General features: G+C 42.9%; 1 long non-coding RNA gene across 3 annotated transcripts in view; it reads right to left on the reverse strand.

The window, feature by feature from the left end:
- Positions 1–596: 596 nt before the first annotated feature.
- Positions 597–17,285, reverse strand: part of LOC142477010 (uncharacterized) — a 194,236-nt gene continuing 177,547 nt past the window's right edge. For all 3 annotated transcript variants that reach the window (XR_012792137.1, XR_012792139.1, XR_012792135.1), the window contains 2 exons: positions 4,111–5,298; positions 597–758 (listed from right to left, as the gene is read on the reverse strand). This is a non-coding gene — a long non-coding RNA (uncharacterized LOC142477010). The remainder of the gene's footprint in view (positions 759–4,110; positions 5,299–17,285) is intronic.

Consider the following 17,285-nt stretch of genomic DNA (forward strand, 5'->3'; position numbering starts at 1 on the left):
TTTTCTCCCCTTTGAAATCCCTACACATTTTCATACTTAACAGATATTTCTAGACCCAATCGTTGCCTTACTGACTTTGAAGCCATAAATGCACTTAGGACATCAGAATATATTCTTGTACATACATTTCATCAGACACAATGAATAAACGACTCACTAATGTGTGTGTGATAAAATGACGTGGTCAAACTCCCAAGGAGATTACCCTTTTATTTTAACTGGGTGCTCACTCAGAAGAACAGCAAGTCATTCCTTCTCCCATATTACTGATGATCCATGGTCCATCTTGAGATCCATCCTCCTTGCCCGTTCATATAGATACATGATCACTATTGCATTGGCAATACCCAATAGCCTCCCACTACTGCGTACCATATTACAGTCGGGTTACCATTACCTGATATCAATCACCCACATACAATTCATAGCTTGAGTTAGTCACATCATCAATATGTCCCCCCTAGCCTAGGTGATATTACCGGGTCAGGACATTCGGAATGCCCATTCTAATGTAGACACACAGCATACAACTTGATCTAGCCACTTTACGGGCTTGAACTTACTTTGTATTTGGTGTACATAACATAAACGAGTGCTCGTCTTATTCATTTTATTACAAATGCTGCAACATACAGACAACTGGCAAGGGAAGAAAGGAAAGAGAAGTTAACGGCAGTGTGCAAATTCGTACAGTGTGTAGGAGTGGGAAAGACAGCTGCTGCCTGCATCTGAAGGTTCACACAGCCGAACGTTGGGGCCTGGAGGTGAAAAGAAACAAGAAGTCGGTTACGTGAGAAACTAACAAAACCGGCACCTTTCTGGATTTGTATGCTATGGCAGATTAATTGGCTGCCAGAGGAATGCAGCATTAAGGGTGCAGCTTCACTTCGTTAACCCATTGTTGTATGCATGTGTCAATAAAAGGAAGTGTGTGCACTCACAGGACTTGTGTGTGTGTATCAATAAAAGGAAGAGAGTGTGCACTCACAGGACTTGTGGAATGGTTAGCAGGTGTTTATACCTTTCAGTCCACAACAGGGACCTTTATCAAGACGGCATGAGTCACAATATATCAGTATATATATAGCCGGGAACAGAAAATACAGCACTCTCGACTTAATGAAAAGGTGAAAAAAATGTGTTTAAGCGAGATTGATATTTCTGTCCCAGGTGGGACCTTCATCAGGATGCAACAAAGGTGAACTTCACAATTATTTACACCCCCGTGGCAGTGGAACCCTCTGTCATCTGTGACATGTCCTACATGAAAAAAATGCATACACCCTATATAGGAAATGCAAATGAATGAGAGCGAACAAAACTATTACTAAACACACAGAGAATAAAAACAAACTTTTTCTTCTTTTAAGAATTATAAGACATTTTCTTATTATTTTTATCTTTTATTTTTGTTTTCTTCCCAGTAGTTTTCTTTGCTCTCATTCATTAGTACAGGCAGTCCTCGGTTATCCGACACAATGCGTTACTCAAAATGGCGTCGGATAGCGACACGTTGCAAAGCGAAACACGTTTTCCCATAGGAACACTGTTTAAATGAAAGGTTCCGTTCCTGAAGGCATTTTTAATGCTAAAATACACAAAATATTTTACGCAGACAATACAATTACAATGCAGCACACACAAATGATATAGTGCATATACTGTATTATATATATAATATAACATAAAAAATATAATATAGTATAATATATATATTATATACACAAACAACTTTGCAAAGCGTCGTAAGAGCGTTGGATACGCCGTTTTGGCGTTGTAAAAATGGACATAGGTATGCATTGTATAGCGTTGGATAAGCCATTCGTTGTAAAACGAAGACTGAATACAAAAAAGATGGGGGAGCACAATGGTCGGAAACAGGCAGTGTTATATAACTAATAGTTACTTTTTTCTAAGGTGAAGCAAATGTAACCTGAGTAGGTGTGGTAGCTCAGGTGTCTAATGTCTAATTGGGAGGGTGGACACACATGAGTGTATGTGTGTTGGTGTAAAAGTGGAATAAAGGTATATAAGACTTACACGGCCTTGTGTAAGCCCAGTCGCATCAGAGTTTCTTTAGGAGTCCCGTGTGCTTCTGATGAGGCTTTTCTTCTTGCGATGCTGGTTCTTCTTCTTGTTTTGCAGTCCACTTCCTTCTTTGGTTCACAGTGCCGCTCCAGGGGAAATTTCCTCTCGTGTAAACAAAAAGGAGGATAGGGTTAACACATATAATTGTACACACGTCAATGAGGGGGGGGGGTGGTGTGTTTATAAACCACCAAGATTTGTATTATATAATATAGTTTAGCACTCACACGGGCTAGTGTGAGTGTAATCCTATCTTGGTATCTTGTTCTAAAGAAGTTGCCCAAATCAATATCAGGTAATGAAAGGGTAGGGTATGAAGGTATTAATAATAAATATATCACAATACTCACACGGGCCAGTGTGAGTACACACTTCTAGCGGTATCTTGTTCTTTTGTTCCAGTAGTCACCGATGGTGAAGATGGGGTTTAACAAATAAAAGACACTAATGTCTGGGGGGTAAAAACTATCTTTAATAAAACATAAAAAATAAAAACAGAAACAAACTCAGAATACAAACGATTCTGTGGAAAGTGAATGCAAGGGGTAGGCAGTGTGGTGTATAGTTGTAGGGGGTCTCTCTCTTCCGCGTCCGGATGGAGAGCTGCAACTTCACCTCTGCCTCCTCTGTAGTGTGCTTTAAAATGTTCCAAGTGGAGAGCAACGCGTTTCGTCCAGGTACTGAGGAAGTCCAGTACCTGGACGAAACGCGTTGCTCTCCACTTGGAACATTTTAAAGCACACTACAGAGGAGGCAGAGGTGAAGTTGCAGCTTTCCATCCGGACGCGGAAGAGAGAGACCCCCTACAACTATACACCACACTGCCTACCCCTTGCATTCACTTTCCACAGAATCGTTTGTATTCTGAGTTTGTTTCTGTTTTTATTTTTTATGTTTTATTAAAGATAGTTTTTACCCCCCAGACATTAGTGTCTTTTATTTGTTAAACCCCATCTTCACCATCGGTGACTACTGGAACAAAAGAACAAGATACCGCTAGAAGTGTGTACTCACACTGGCCCGTGTGAGTATTGTGATATATTTATTATTAATACCTTCATACCCTACCCTTTCATTACCTGATATTGATTTGGGCAACTTCTTTAGAACAAGATACCAAGATAGGATTACACTCACACTAGCCCGTGTGAGTGCTAAACTATATTATATAATACAAATCTTGGTGGTTTATAAACACACCATCCCCCCCCCCTCATTGACGTGTGTACAATTATATGTGTTAACCCTATCCTCCTTTTTGTTTACACGAGAGGAAATTTCCCCTGGAGCGGCACTGTGAACCAAAGAAGGAAGTGGACTGCAAAACAAGAAGAAGAACCAGCATCGCAAGAAGAAAAGCCTCATCAGAAGCACACGGGACTCCTAAAGAAACTCTGATGCGACTGGGCTTACACAAGGCCGTGTAAGTCTTATATACCTTTATTCCACTTTTACACCAACACACATACACTCATGTGTGTCCACCCTCCCAATTAGACATTAGACACCTGAGCTACCACACCTACTCAGGTTACATTTGCTTCACCTTAGAAAAAAGTAACTATTAGTTATATAACACTGCCTGTTTCCGACCATTGTGCTCCCCCATCTTTTTTGTATTCATTAACTATAAGGGTCCTGGATAGATCCTGCTGGGGTTTCGAGTCACAAGAGGATACCACCCGAAAACCATTTACAGGCAGTATTACACCATTCTTTTTATACTTCTGCACATTAGATATAACAAAGAGAGATAGCGCCCGGGTACCTTCGCAAGTAAAACGAGGACTGCCTGTACACATTCACACGTGTGTGGTTGTAGCTCCCTGATGGGTGGGGATGGGATTTTAAAAGCAAAATGATACATTTAGGTATTCCAGTTTTGCGGGTGTCTGATTTTGCTCGGTATGCCTCTTGATCTGCTGCAAATACTCTTAGGGATGCAGGAAGCCTCTAAAAAGCGTGGGTTTCAAAGAATGTGTGCAATCAGTATGCCTAGCGAGCCCTGCCTTTGATACTCACATTTCTCAGAAGACAAACTCCATCAACTCTTTGTATCCACTTGGAAGCACATGTTGTCTCATTTCTAGTTTAAATGGAATACAGTGAAAATGATTCCAATAAATGATAACCCCATTAGCTGCTTCCGGCTGCCATGGTAGCAATGTAAACCTGGACATCGTCGTTGATAATGCCATTTCCAAATCCATTTAGATAATGCTATTTCCAATTCCATCCGTTGCTTGCTAGCCCTTGAGAGAATGGATGGCAGCTTGAGTTGGTGCTGGAATACCAGCCTTGGGTACACGTCTTGCAAAATTCAATATCCGATTATGAACTTTTGGATCTAGGTTTTAGGTTCAGATCTTCTGGCGCTGAATTCAAACCATGAGATAGTAACAGATAGTGCAGATCCATCTTTAAAACTGGGCGACATCCAGGCGAGTAAATCCGTGACTCTTCTCTGTACAACGCCTTCCGTTTGGACATTTAGCTGCATTGCCAACCATATCAAATTAGAAAAGTGTTCCTCAAAAGGTGTGAAAAAATGCAGTCATGAAAAATGTAGACGTGTCTGTAAACACTAAGACTAAGAACGCCAATAGATTCCCCACTATACAAAGTGCTGCTCCACAAAAACCGTCCATCCAGTCCATAGAGATGCTCTCCAAAGGGGAGTGTCCATGAAAAATTACTTGTGTAAACAAAAAATGCTCACATCTCATAGCATTATAGGTACTTTTCAGTGTGTATTTAAAAAAAAGTTCCCAGCGAGCAAGTCATAAAGATAATAGTAGATAAATATCGTGTTGTGTGTTTTATTGGCTATTAGGCTTCACCAATGTATCTCAGGTGGGCATACACTTTAATTTGCGAGTGTAAAATTATATATGGGTTTAAACATTAGCCAATTAAACATGCTACCTTATATATTTCCACTTTAATCTATGACATGGTCGCTGGGAATGCAAACGGAGAAGAGCCTATAATCCTATAAAGCATGCGAGTGCAATTGGATTCATTTTGCACTGTTTGTTTTTAGGGGAAGCTCTCAACGAACTACATAAAACATGCAATGTTATCTTATTTCCCCCTCATTGTACAAAGATGAACTCCCCTTTTCTGAGGATTTAGCTGCATTGCTAGGAAACATTTTTATCCATTTCGATGCGAGAATCTTTCAGGTTCCTTCACTGATCTGCCACAAATCTGAAAAACAAAAATAAACACAAATGAAACATTATTAAAGCATTTCTGCAATAAAAATTTTTTTTTTTATATATATATATATATATTCATATACACACATCTGTTACATTCCCTTGTTCATCCTAATCACAGTGTTTTGTTTAGGTGGAACAAATAGTATAAATACACTGTTCTGATCTTCTCTTAGGTATGAGCCACAAACTAATCTCTAACACAGACAGGATGCATAATGCATTCAATGATATTTGTTAGTGTGTTTTTAATAGATAGTATATCTAATATCATGAAAAATGTACATGTCAATCTTTATTGAAAAATCACACCCATGTGGCCAATTGTAACTACAACCTTAAAGGGTACATAAGATACCAGCTAGCAGGGGTTCTCAACTCCAGTCCTCGCGATCCCCTAACAGGACAGGTTTTAAGAATAACCCTTTATTTAAATGTATATTTCTATATATGGATATGCTTTTTCCACATTGATGTATATTATTTTGAACCTTTATACATCTTGTCCATATATGTTTCCACTTTTTCCTTTTTCTACACACCTATATAAATAGGTTTGTGTAGTTTTACAGAGAGACTATTTCTATTATACTATGGTACTTATTATCTAAAGTGGAACACAGATATCAGGTTAAACGGAGGTTTATCTTCTTCTCTGACCGAATGGTATATATAGATATATTTTTTTTTGATAGGCGGTTCCATACTCATGTGTTAGCATAGTATTTCATGTATACAGTAGGGCTCCGCTTTATAGCGCTCCGCTGATACAGCGTTTCCCAATGTACACCCATATTCATTAGGTTCAGCGTTTGTTCCGTTTTTCCCGCGATTTTCAGCATGACGTGCACAGCAGCTGAGTATCCGGCTGTCACTAAACAACAGTTTTAGCGCATGCGCATCTCCTTGTCAGATGCCATTTGTCAGCAAAACAGTCGGTTTACAGCTCTGCATCTGTTTTCAAAGGTACAGTACAGTACAGTAGGGCCCCGCTATGCGGCGGCGACAGCCTGGAACCGAACCCGCCGTATGAGCGGGACCCTCCCGTTTTTTTTGATAATATTATGTTGCGATTATGTTCTGTACTGTTCCATTCACTCACTTGTTATATTTTAGTAAATTGTATGCCTTAAATATTCTGCTTTTTTTCTTTTCTCTTCTAGAGTGCGTTTTTGTGTTCGTTTGGTCTCAAAGTTTTGCCATTCTCATTTGGGGTCAGCTGACTCATGCAGCCAATAGGGTGACACGCTACGTAAGCGCTGCCTCAGGGTGATTCAGCCCTGAGTCGCGGGCCGATGACGTTACTCCTGGCGCCGAGCGGCACAAATGGCATGTATTTAAATGCTTGGCTTACCCGATTACCTTGATAAAGTGCTTGCGCACGAAACACGTAGGTGCGTTTTTTTTACATGTCACTATCCATATGAGCTAAATAAATTATTTTTATATGGGAGTTGCCCCTTTGATCTTTATTTTTCTTCAGTCTGGGTTGAGCTCTATTTCTACACAGCTGCTTTTGAGGATATCCCAGCTTCAGCACAGGTGGCTTAGTCTAAGACTGAGCCACTGATGGAGCCACCTGTGCTGAAGCTGGGATATCCTTAGAAGAAGCTGGGATATCCTTAAAACCTGACCTGTTGGGGGATCTTGAGGACTTGAGTTGAGAACCCCCGAGCGACACCATTACATGTAAACATTTTTACAATAAGGAACCAACCAAATGCCGTACTTATGCCATTATGGGAGTCTATAGGTATCCAGCTGTCTCAGGACTGGTTCACATATTGCATACCAAAGAAACCAGTTTTGTTTTGTGCTGCTTTATTTAGGCACTGCCACATGGTGGAAACAGTAGCCAAGCACAGCCATGGAAGTCCACTTGCCAGTGTGGCCGGCTGGACAAGCACAGAGCGCTGTGTTGAAATATAGGCTGGATACTAAAGCATCATCACATACCGTGCAGAAGCTAAACGAAAAGGCAGCTTACGCACATATAGAATGATTCTACCGCTGAAAGTAATACCATCGAACTGTAATATGGCGAGGGCCTCGTTTGCCCCAGCGTGATCCTCAGTTGACACGTTTCAAAAACGAACAAGCAGCCCACTGGAAACCCCCCACCCCGCCTCCCCTTTACATTTCATTGCGCAGATGGGAATCAACTTTCAAAAGCACAAAAATGGGAAAACCCCTTCAACTAATTCAACTCCTGCTGCCAAGAATGTCTTTTATGATTTTAATAAAACCGAAGATCAGAGTTTACAAAGTGACGTGCTGATATCGAGCAGAATAACGGCTCTGGAATGACCATGGAAGCTTTGCCTCTCTTATTAACCACTTTGCTGCTCACTTGGTACCAGAGGGGAATGCAATGTATTGTTTTGCAATGGGATGCAGCCACCTCTGGTAGGAAGGAGTTAAATTAATTGTACCGCTGTGTTTTCTGAGAGCACAGGGAGTTGACCCAGGTAGGAACTCAACCCATATACATGTGTAGCTTAAACCAATATCCTAACCACTATATCATGCTATATGTATGTATATATAGGGCTATGTATATATACACACACAATGTATATGTATGTGTATGTGTATATATGTATGTGTATATATATATATATATATATATACAGGCATACCCCGCATTAACGTACGCAATGGGACCGGAGCATGTATGTAAAGCGAAAATGTACTTAAAGTGAAGCACTACCTTTTTCCCACTTATCAATGCATGTACTGTACGGCAATCGTCATATACGTGCATAACTGATGTAAATAACGCATGTGTAACAGGCTCTATAGTCTCCCTGCTTGCGCACAGCTTTGGTACAGGTAGGGAGCCGGTATTGCTGTTCAGGACGTGCTGACAGGCGCATGCGCGAGCTGCCGTTTGCCTATTGGACGACATGTCCTTACTCGCGAGTGTACTTAAAGTGAATGTCCTTAAACCGGGGTATGCCTGTATAAAGCTTTTAAAAGTAATGCTATGTAAAGCCCTAGCAAGGACCTACTGTATTGTGTCCCAGATCTTAAAGGTACAGTCCCACTTAGGACCAAACTAATGACAGCCCGGCATTGTCCTTCTGACAGTGAAGAGGTTAAATCGGTAAAAGCTAGCTTATTTGCACATAAAAAGTATTTTGAATAGCATTGAAAGTCAAAAACACAAGCCCCCCCCCCCCCGATTTATCCAGTCAATCGTTTTGCTCCACCCCAGCGGTGAGGTATTCGGATGTATTCCTGGCCATCGTCTGTCTGAGCCCAAGTTAGGTAATAAACACAAAGGCAGCGGTAAGGACAGTGACACGTTCCATAAACTTCAAATTCAGCTAATTTATGTAAAATTATCATTTAAGAACATTCACCTATTTCTCCTAAAGGTGCCTCACCATTGGTTCTCACCTAAATAATCGTATCAGGTCATTAGTTCAATTTGGTCCTATGTAGAACTGCATATCTCACCCCTTCATCTGCGCACGGGCAAACACCATAAAGGATTCAATTACACCACTTAATGAATACTACAGTAAGACATAAATTAAGGATTAAATAGTAATAATCGCTTGTATGGGACAGCCAATGATTCTAAGCACTTGATGATGCCTAGAACAATTACTGGTCAAAAATAAGGTCCCATTGTCAGTTTGCTAGCAAGGCAAAATCAACACTAACCAGCCGAAATTCCCTATTCATTTCAATGGGGAATTGGGACAAAAATAGCCCAATTGCCACATACAATATACATTCATCCCTAAGTCTTAAGTGAAGGAACATCACAACAGTACCTAGACACCTTTTCTGGAACGGCTTGCACCATTTCCAATTATTATGTGTCTGCCATGTTGTAATTCCTTGTAAATGGTCTTCTTGCACTTATTTCTTTCCCCTCTTGTCGTCTTCCGTCCTACTACAGGATGGAGATCTCCCTAGGATCAGCCCATAGACATAAAAGAACTGTTCATACAGGTATACGGGTTGCTATGTTTTTTAGAAGCTGGGCACCGGAGGTTTTTCCCCCCACAAAAAATGCATCTCCCGCAAAGGCTTCAAAGAGAAATCACAAAAGTAATAAATGCCGAATAAAAACCCTTAACACAATATTTTCTTACATAGAATCTTGCCTACTGTATGGAGTTAGTGTTACTATAAATGTCCCAAAGCTAGAAGTTGAGCTTGTATGTAACATCAAATCTGACTGAATGAACAAAACTCGGGGTCCCCTCAACTGAACAAACAAAATAATTCATTAGTAAATAAAATGAGTGCTAATTCTGCATCCCCCATACCCAAATATGAATGATCTGTAGAACACTGGGAAAAATAAGACCGTTGTTATGGGTAATTCTGCCTCAACTAAAGGAGATTTATTAACTGCGGCTTTGAAAGAACCAAGAGAAGAAGAACTTGTGTGGATTCCCCAATAAATGGGGCTATTACAAGCCCGCTCAATGCAGCCATGAATGGGTGGGTTGTGCTGGTTGACACTGCTGATGTTTTCACCACTTTGCTCAGTATTTATTGCTTCAGGGAGAACAGGGAGAAATATATGGCCCTGGACTATATCTGTCCAGCTGGGCTCACAGTCCAGACCATGCAGAGAATTGTGTGTAAGGTAATTGTATTAGAAATGGTCACATTTTCAGTGCAATACATTGCCAGCACTTCTGGTAGCAAACGGATAAACCGGAAGCTCACTCCTTTGCCTTGATTTAATCCGTCACTCTGAGCCGAGTACTTTCCCTGGTTTCTCTAGGACGAAAGTGGTTCATTTAGGACAACACGCTGTACTTTTACGCAAGACAATAAAAATGTAATTAAAAAGAGAGAACAAAAGGACAGTTTACTTTAATGTTACTCATCGTTAGTGCATAATCTTACTTTGGTGTGTTAATGCTTAGTCACTACCAGCCCTAAACCAAATTACATAAATACAAATCAACATGTTGGCACAGCTGTCCATCAAGAGTGGGTGTGGACTGAGCTGCTTCTGACATGCAGCAACGTTAACCTCTAACTAGGTAAAGATTAGGTAGTGACATCAAACAGAAAGGGAGAGTGTTTCAGGAATAAGGGGACAAGAGCAGCTGGTACTGCTGAACATGAATTAGTATGCGCCAGTGTGAAGGCCGTTCAACAGTGATTTGGAATATCACAGCACACAATCAATAGTGAGCTTAGTGTATTGTATTGTATTGTATGTCTTTATTTATATAGCGCCATTAATGTACATAGCGCTTCACAGCAGTAATACATGTGGTAATCCAATAAATAACAGATAATATAAATAACAGATCATGGGAATAAGTGCTTTAGACATTAAGGAAGAGGAGTCCCTGCTCCGAGGAGCTTACAATCTAATTGGTAGGTAGGGAGAACGTACAGAGACAGTAGGAGGGAGTTCTGGTAAGTGCGTCTGCAGGGGGCCAAGCTTTATATATCATGTGTTCAGTATTATCCACAGTGCTATTCGTATGCTTCTTTAAGCAAGTGTCTTAAGGTGGGTCTTAAAGGTGGATAGAGAGGGTGCTAGTCGGGTACTGAGGGGAAGGGCATTCCAGAGGTGAGGGGCAGTCAATGAAAAAGGTTTAAGGCGGGAGAGGGCTTTAGATACAAAGGGGGTAGAAAGAAGACATCCTTGAGAAGAACGCAAGAGTCTGGATGGTGCATAACGAGAAATTAGGGCTCTGATGTAAGGAGGGGCAGAAGAGTGTAAAGCTTTAAAAGTGAGGAGAAGAATGGAGTGTGAGATGCGGGATTTGATCGGAAGCCAGGAGAGGGATTTCATGAGGGGAGATGCTGAGACAGATCTAGGAAAGAGTAGAGTGATTCTGGCAGCAGCGTTAAGGATAGATTGTAGGGGAGACAGGTTAGAGGCAGGAAGGCCGGACAGCAGGAGGTTACAGTAATCAAGACGGGAGAGAATGAGGGCCTGAGTAAGAGTTTTAGCAGTCGAGCAACAGAGGAAAGGGCGTATCTTTGTTATATTGCGGACGTTATATAGTTATATAGGTTATATAGGTTATATAGTGACGAAACAACAACTTGTCAAGAGAGAAAAACACAAAGAGGGACTCCCTTGTTGGTTAACCCAGGGGTGGGCAACTCCAGTCCTCAAGACACCCAAATAGGTTAGGTTTTCAGGATATCCCAGCGTCAGCAGAGGTGGATCAATCAGTGCCTGCTTCAGCACAGGTGGCTCAATCAGTCCCAGCATTCAGAACAGGTCTTTGACTGAGCCTCTGATTGAGCCACCTCTGCTGAAGCAGAGATATCCTGTACACCTGACTTGTTGGAGGGGCATGAGGACTGGAGTTGAGACCCCTGGGTTAATGGATGGTAGTGGCCCAGATAATCAGCAGCATCCAGTTCAACCCAAGTCTTTGTTGGTTTTTATTCTGACAGACTGTTTGCATCTGTAATGTATGCAGTAGTCTAGCCAAAATGTGAACTAATGTCTTGTTAAACTCTCCATCTATTAAACCTCATTAAAAGTGAAAAGAATAGAAACCAATACTTGGCGATGATGTAAAAGTATGATTCACTTATTTAATTAATTTGAGGTATATGTACTTTCCCCTTCATATCCTGGGATTCCCACACATACAGTAGCACTGGCACAATGGATAAAACAGCTTAACTTCACAAGGAAAGTTTGACACTGGCTGGGGCATGAAGCTTTTGATCTACATGTTTGTCGCTGTAATCCTGGAATATATAGGCCTACTAGCTGATATACCCGGCGTTGCCCGGGATGTAAATCCGTAATAGGTAGTATTATGTATAAATAGGGGAACAATAGGTTGACTATTTGGTGGAAAGGTTGTATAATAATGTTGAAAAGCAACATGGAAGAAAATGTAATACAATGTTGTTGTTTAAAAATGGTTTATTGTAAAGACACCACAGTACAATGTATATTTTGGTGACATAAATGATGTAAAATGTGAGGTGTGTGTCCCGCTAGGGTGTGAGTGGGTGTGAGGCGGCGGGTTGGTGTGAGGCGGTGGGTGGCGAATGGGTAGTGAGTGCTGGCTGCGGGTGGGTGTCCCGCTATGGTGTGAGGCGGCGGGTGGGTGTTCAGTACGGGTGGCGAATGGGTAGTGAGTGCTGGCTGTGGGTGGGGGTCCCGCTAGGGTGCGAGGCTGCGGGTGTCTGGTGAGTGCGGGCGGCGGCTGGTCAGTGATGTCGGTGCATAGGGGTGTGAGTGTGGCGGGTGGGTGTGAAACGGGAGGCGCCGGGTGGGTGGTGAGTGGGTGCGGCGGCTGGTCAGTGATGTCGGTGCGTAGGGGCGGCAGGCGTGTGTCGAGTGGGCGAGAGACGGCAGGTGTCTGTTGAGTGCGGGCGGCGGATGTGGGGCGCAGGGGTGTGAGGCGGCGGGTGGGTGAAAGGCAGAGGCGGGAGGCGGCGTGAGGGGAAGTCAGGGGTGAGGGGAAGGCGGGGGCGAAGGGGGGTGTCACTGTCTGTTAGTGTGTGTCAGTCACTGTGTGTGTTGGAGGGGGGTCAAAAACGGAGCTGGGGGGTCAAAAACGGGGCTGGGGGGGTTAAAAGCGGAGCTGGGGGGGGTCAAAAACGGAGCTGGGGGGGTCAAAAACGGAGCTGGGGGGGGTCAAAAACGGAGCTGGGGGGGGTCAAAAACGGAGCTGGGGGGGGTCAAAAACGGAGCTGGGGGGGTCAAAAACGGAGCTGGGGGGGTCAAAAACAGAGCTGGGGGGGGGGGGGGGGCAAAAACTCACAGTCTCAGTTAAGCCTCCACCCCAACAGCAACAGCCGACAGCATTTCCTCACCTCAGGCAGCAGCAGCAGCAGTGTGCCTGGGTGCTGGGGAGCCCTGGGTTAGAGCACACCGGCAAATGAGAGCCGCGGCGGGGCGAGACACACCGGCCAATGAGAGCCGTGGGAGGGCGGTCGGGCGTACCGACGGACCAATCAAATGGTCTACAGACACTCACAACCAAGATTTTCAGAATTATATATATATAGATAGTGATGCTATTCCATAAGACAACTTACTGCACATTAACTTGAACACAAAGAAAGGGCGCCTCCCAACAACCAAAGGTGTCTTATGGAGAACACAGCTTATATATGTACCCCGTCCCCCAAAAAGTAAAGTAAAAAAAAAAATAGCAATACACATCCCTCTATAGCCCCAACTTCCTTACACTTGATGCTCCTTAAAAGTTCGAGAAACAAATATACTTATTAAGTATTTATTATTTATTATTGAGCATGCTGCACAAGGGCTGCAATCCAATATTATCGCCCCTTCCCTATGTCTTCGTTCAATACAGAGGATCTTTGGATAAAACATGGCAAGACTTCCCACCTCATCCAGGTAATGCACAGAGGGTAGGTCCTACATTGGTAGATTTTAACTTGTCCCATCTTGTGTATAAGTCGTTCTAGATCCTTCTATGAATAAGAAACGGTTAATTATATTTCTATTGCAGGCTTTTACTTTAACTCAATTACTGTTGAGACATTAATTTTTCAACCTTTTTTTCTTTACATTTTAATATTAAGTACATTCCCTCCTACTCTAGGTCCCTGCTGGCATTTGTCGGAGTAGTGTTGACGCAATATTTTATCGCTTGAGTAACACAGTTAATTTGCTGCCACACCCCTCCTCTTGACACTGCAGTGCAATATGCTGAGCTTGCCCACACAACAATGCATGATCAGGTAGAATAATAGGAATAGGCATAAAACAATGGCCACAATGCTTGTAATAACAAAGCCAGGGCTTTAGAAGCCACGGGTGTGGCAAAGTGATGTAACGTTCCTAGAGAGGAGGGTGCGTTATTCTGCTGCTTTCATGCAAGCTTTGCTGTTGCAAAATCTGCTGCTGCAGAAGGGATCGAGGTTTAGACAACACCGCTTTACAAGACAGAGAATGCAGCATTTAAGCTTGTTCTTTAAACAGCGTTAACGCTTTGATTTACTTCAAGGAACCTTGCAAAGTAAAGCAGCGGATCGGCCTTAATTACAGGCTACGTATGGGAAAATGTTAAAGGTCCATATAGCACTTTGTGCCGTTCCCCTCTGTATTTATTTGCAAATCGGCCTGATAACGCGCTGCTTCCTGGGTCTGCAGATTAAAAAAAAAGTATCCTCCGTTCCATCGCTCTACACCAGGCCCAGCCAAGTCCAGTCCTCAGGAGCTACCAGCACGTCAGGTTTTCAGGATATCCCTGGAGTTGGCTACCCCTGATCTACACTGATATTTGTTGCATGGTGGCACTAGAAGTGTGTGTGCTAATGTCTACTGTCCAATCTGCATGGTGCACGAAGATGTGTGCAAACCTAGGAAAGGCAGTGACTCTAGTTGAATTAAAATGGTTCAATGTGGTGTTTCTTAAATGAATTTCTGCCGTCAAACCCTTCACTGCTCTGCAATGTGCGGGCCTTCCAGCACTAAAGGGGTTAATAAAACAACCCCAGCTTTCCTACAGACGTACTGATCCTGTAGCTGCATTGCCTTTGAGTTGCCCAACACACTGGATGCATAGCTGTTGTACTGTACAAAAGGTTTGAACATCGCCAGTCTTTAAAAGTCCAACACAGCCTCTGAAGGGCTCTTGCTTTGGCGACCCCCGCAAAAAAGGCGTGACAACCTGCCGCGTATTCCCTGTGATCATCACAACAAGCCGGGGAGCCGCTTTAATGCCATGTACATGGAGTTCATATTTACACGGGGAATCAGAAGAATTCACAAGAAGCCATAAATGAACCAGCAGAGCCACACCACAAAGAAACTTTGCCCTCTCATTCGGCGTTATTATCGAGTAGTGATATCCTTTTACTGAACCAACATCCCACAATCCGATTGACAGGTGACACACAGGACATTTTGGACTGTAGATCCCCTTATCACTGTCATTATGCAACGGAGGCTTATGCCGCATCAAAGGCGCAATCCATTCAATATCCTACGTGTATCGACACACAAAGAAATTATGTTTTAATATATATAGACATCATTTGATTTCTATAGCAGGTGTAGGTTGCGTCCATAGTGCGACAACAAAATACAGCTGCTCTATCTGGCCGGCCATAGTGCATGCAAGCGGGGCAGAGCTCCCGCACGGCAGAATTTTGAGCCGTCAAAAAAAAAAAAAAAATATATATTTTCTCGCAAAGGCCGCAGTTCAGCCAATGAGAGCGAACCAGCCTCGTGACGTCACGGCCACACCGCAATCCGAGTCCACAGCTCGCTCAGGCGACAGGTGCGTGCGATGCCACGCGCTCCGTCGTGCACGCGCCTGCGCTATGGACTGTGCCTTAGCCCACTTCCCCAGCAGTGAAAAATCTTTGCATCCCTTTCCTGTTTGGGATCATTTGTTGCAAACTGTAACAATAGATAATGTTACCGTAGGAATATAAGAATACATTGTAGCTGCTGAGTTACACGGACACAAGGATTAATTGAAACTGAAAGGCAGCCCTTTAGTGAACTCTGGGAAGCAGGATCTTTGCTGATGGATTACGGGAGAACGAATCAATCAGTAATTTAGGGAATTCGTTTCCAATATAGGTAATCAAAGGATGAATATATTAAAAAAAAAAAAAAAAAAAAGACAAGGGAGCCCAATGCTACATCCAATTGACAAAACATATGGTAATAAGTATAAAGTTAAATACTTTATTAATAATATTTTCTTGGTTATTTAGTTAACCCTTTGGCCAAAGCGTCATACGCCTGCATACCAACGCCAAGGTATAACCAAATGAGAGAACCTCCCAAGTTAAAAGGTTAAGATTAGCAACCAACCTCTGTCACAATATGTGGATTTCCTTCTACAACCGAAGGTGGCCAAGATGTTACTAATTTATACACCAATATACTGCATGATGACGGCATTGAGGCCATCAGACATCACTTTGCGAACTTCCCAGAGCATGCCGGGCCTCTCTCTGAGGTCTTGCTTCTTTTGATGGAGCCGATTCTTCACAAGAATTTCTTTAAGTTTGAAAGGGGGTTTTATCGTCAACTAATGGGGACAGCCATGGCACCCTCCCATGCTAACCTCTTTATGAATGTCTATGAACAGACATCTCATCAATGACACCCCCTTCTCCGAGCACATCTTGTTTTACACTCGCTACATCGATGATGTTTTGGTCATCTGGGGAGGAGTGGAGGAAGAATTACTGCAATTCATCACCAGCCTTAACCGGATTCCATCGACAATATGTTTTACTGCTAACTACAGCACAACTGGTGTGACTTTCCTGGATATGGACATATACAAAATGACCGGCATACTTGCCACAAAAATCTGCCAGAAACCAACGGACAGAAACACACTTCTATATGCCACTAGCCACCATCCAACGACCCTAAAGGCTGGACTGCCCTATTCACAAATGCTACGGGTTAAGAGAATTATCAGTGACCCCGTGGAAATGGATGTTTCACTGCAACAGATGGCCCAACGCTTCCTTGATCGTGGTTACAATAATGACGCCCTCAGCTGATATCGACAGGGCAAGCCTACAAAAGACCGGTCCAGCGCAGACTACGAATGAGCGCCTGAATGTGGTCACCACATTCTCCACAGCCTCGCACTTCATTAGAAAAAGTTTACATGCCAATTGGCACATTCTTGCAAAGGACGGTAAAATTGGGAATGCTTGCCAACTCCCACGAGACTTTGCTATCGCAGAGGGCGTAAGATTGGTGATATGCTCTCACACAGGCTGACCCGGAGCTGAAATATGCTCCTGCAAACTCCTGGCTATCCAGGAAACCAGGGGCATTCTGCTGCCATGGCGGCATTAATGGTTGTCACATGCAAACCGGAGAAACGTTTTCATATCTCCAAAACGGTAACCCAATCAGCATAAAAAGCTATCTGAACTGCGAGTCTCGTTTTGTAGTTTACTTTATTAGGTGCCCATGTGGACTCCTCTATATTGGAAAAACGTCTAACATGTTCAAAGAACGAATGGCAATTCATAAGTCTACAATCCGGA

Source organism: Ascaphus truei, chromosome 2 (genome assembly GCF_040206685.1).
Source record: "Ascaphus truei isolate aAscTru1 chromosome 2, aAscTru1.hap1, whole genome shotgun sequence".
Classification (NCBI taxonomy): domain Eukaryota; kingdom Metazoa; phylum Chordata; class Amphibia; order Anura; family Ascaphidae; genus Ascaphus; species Ascaphus truei.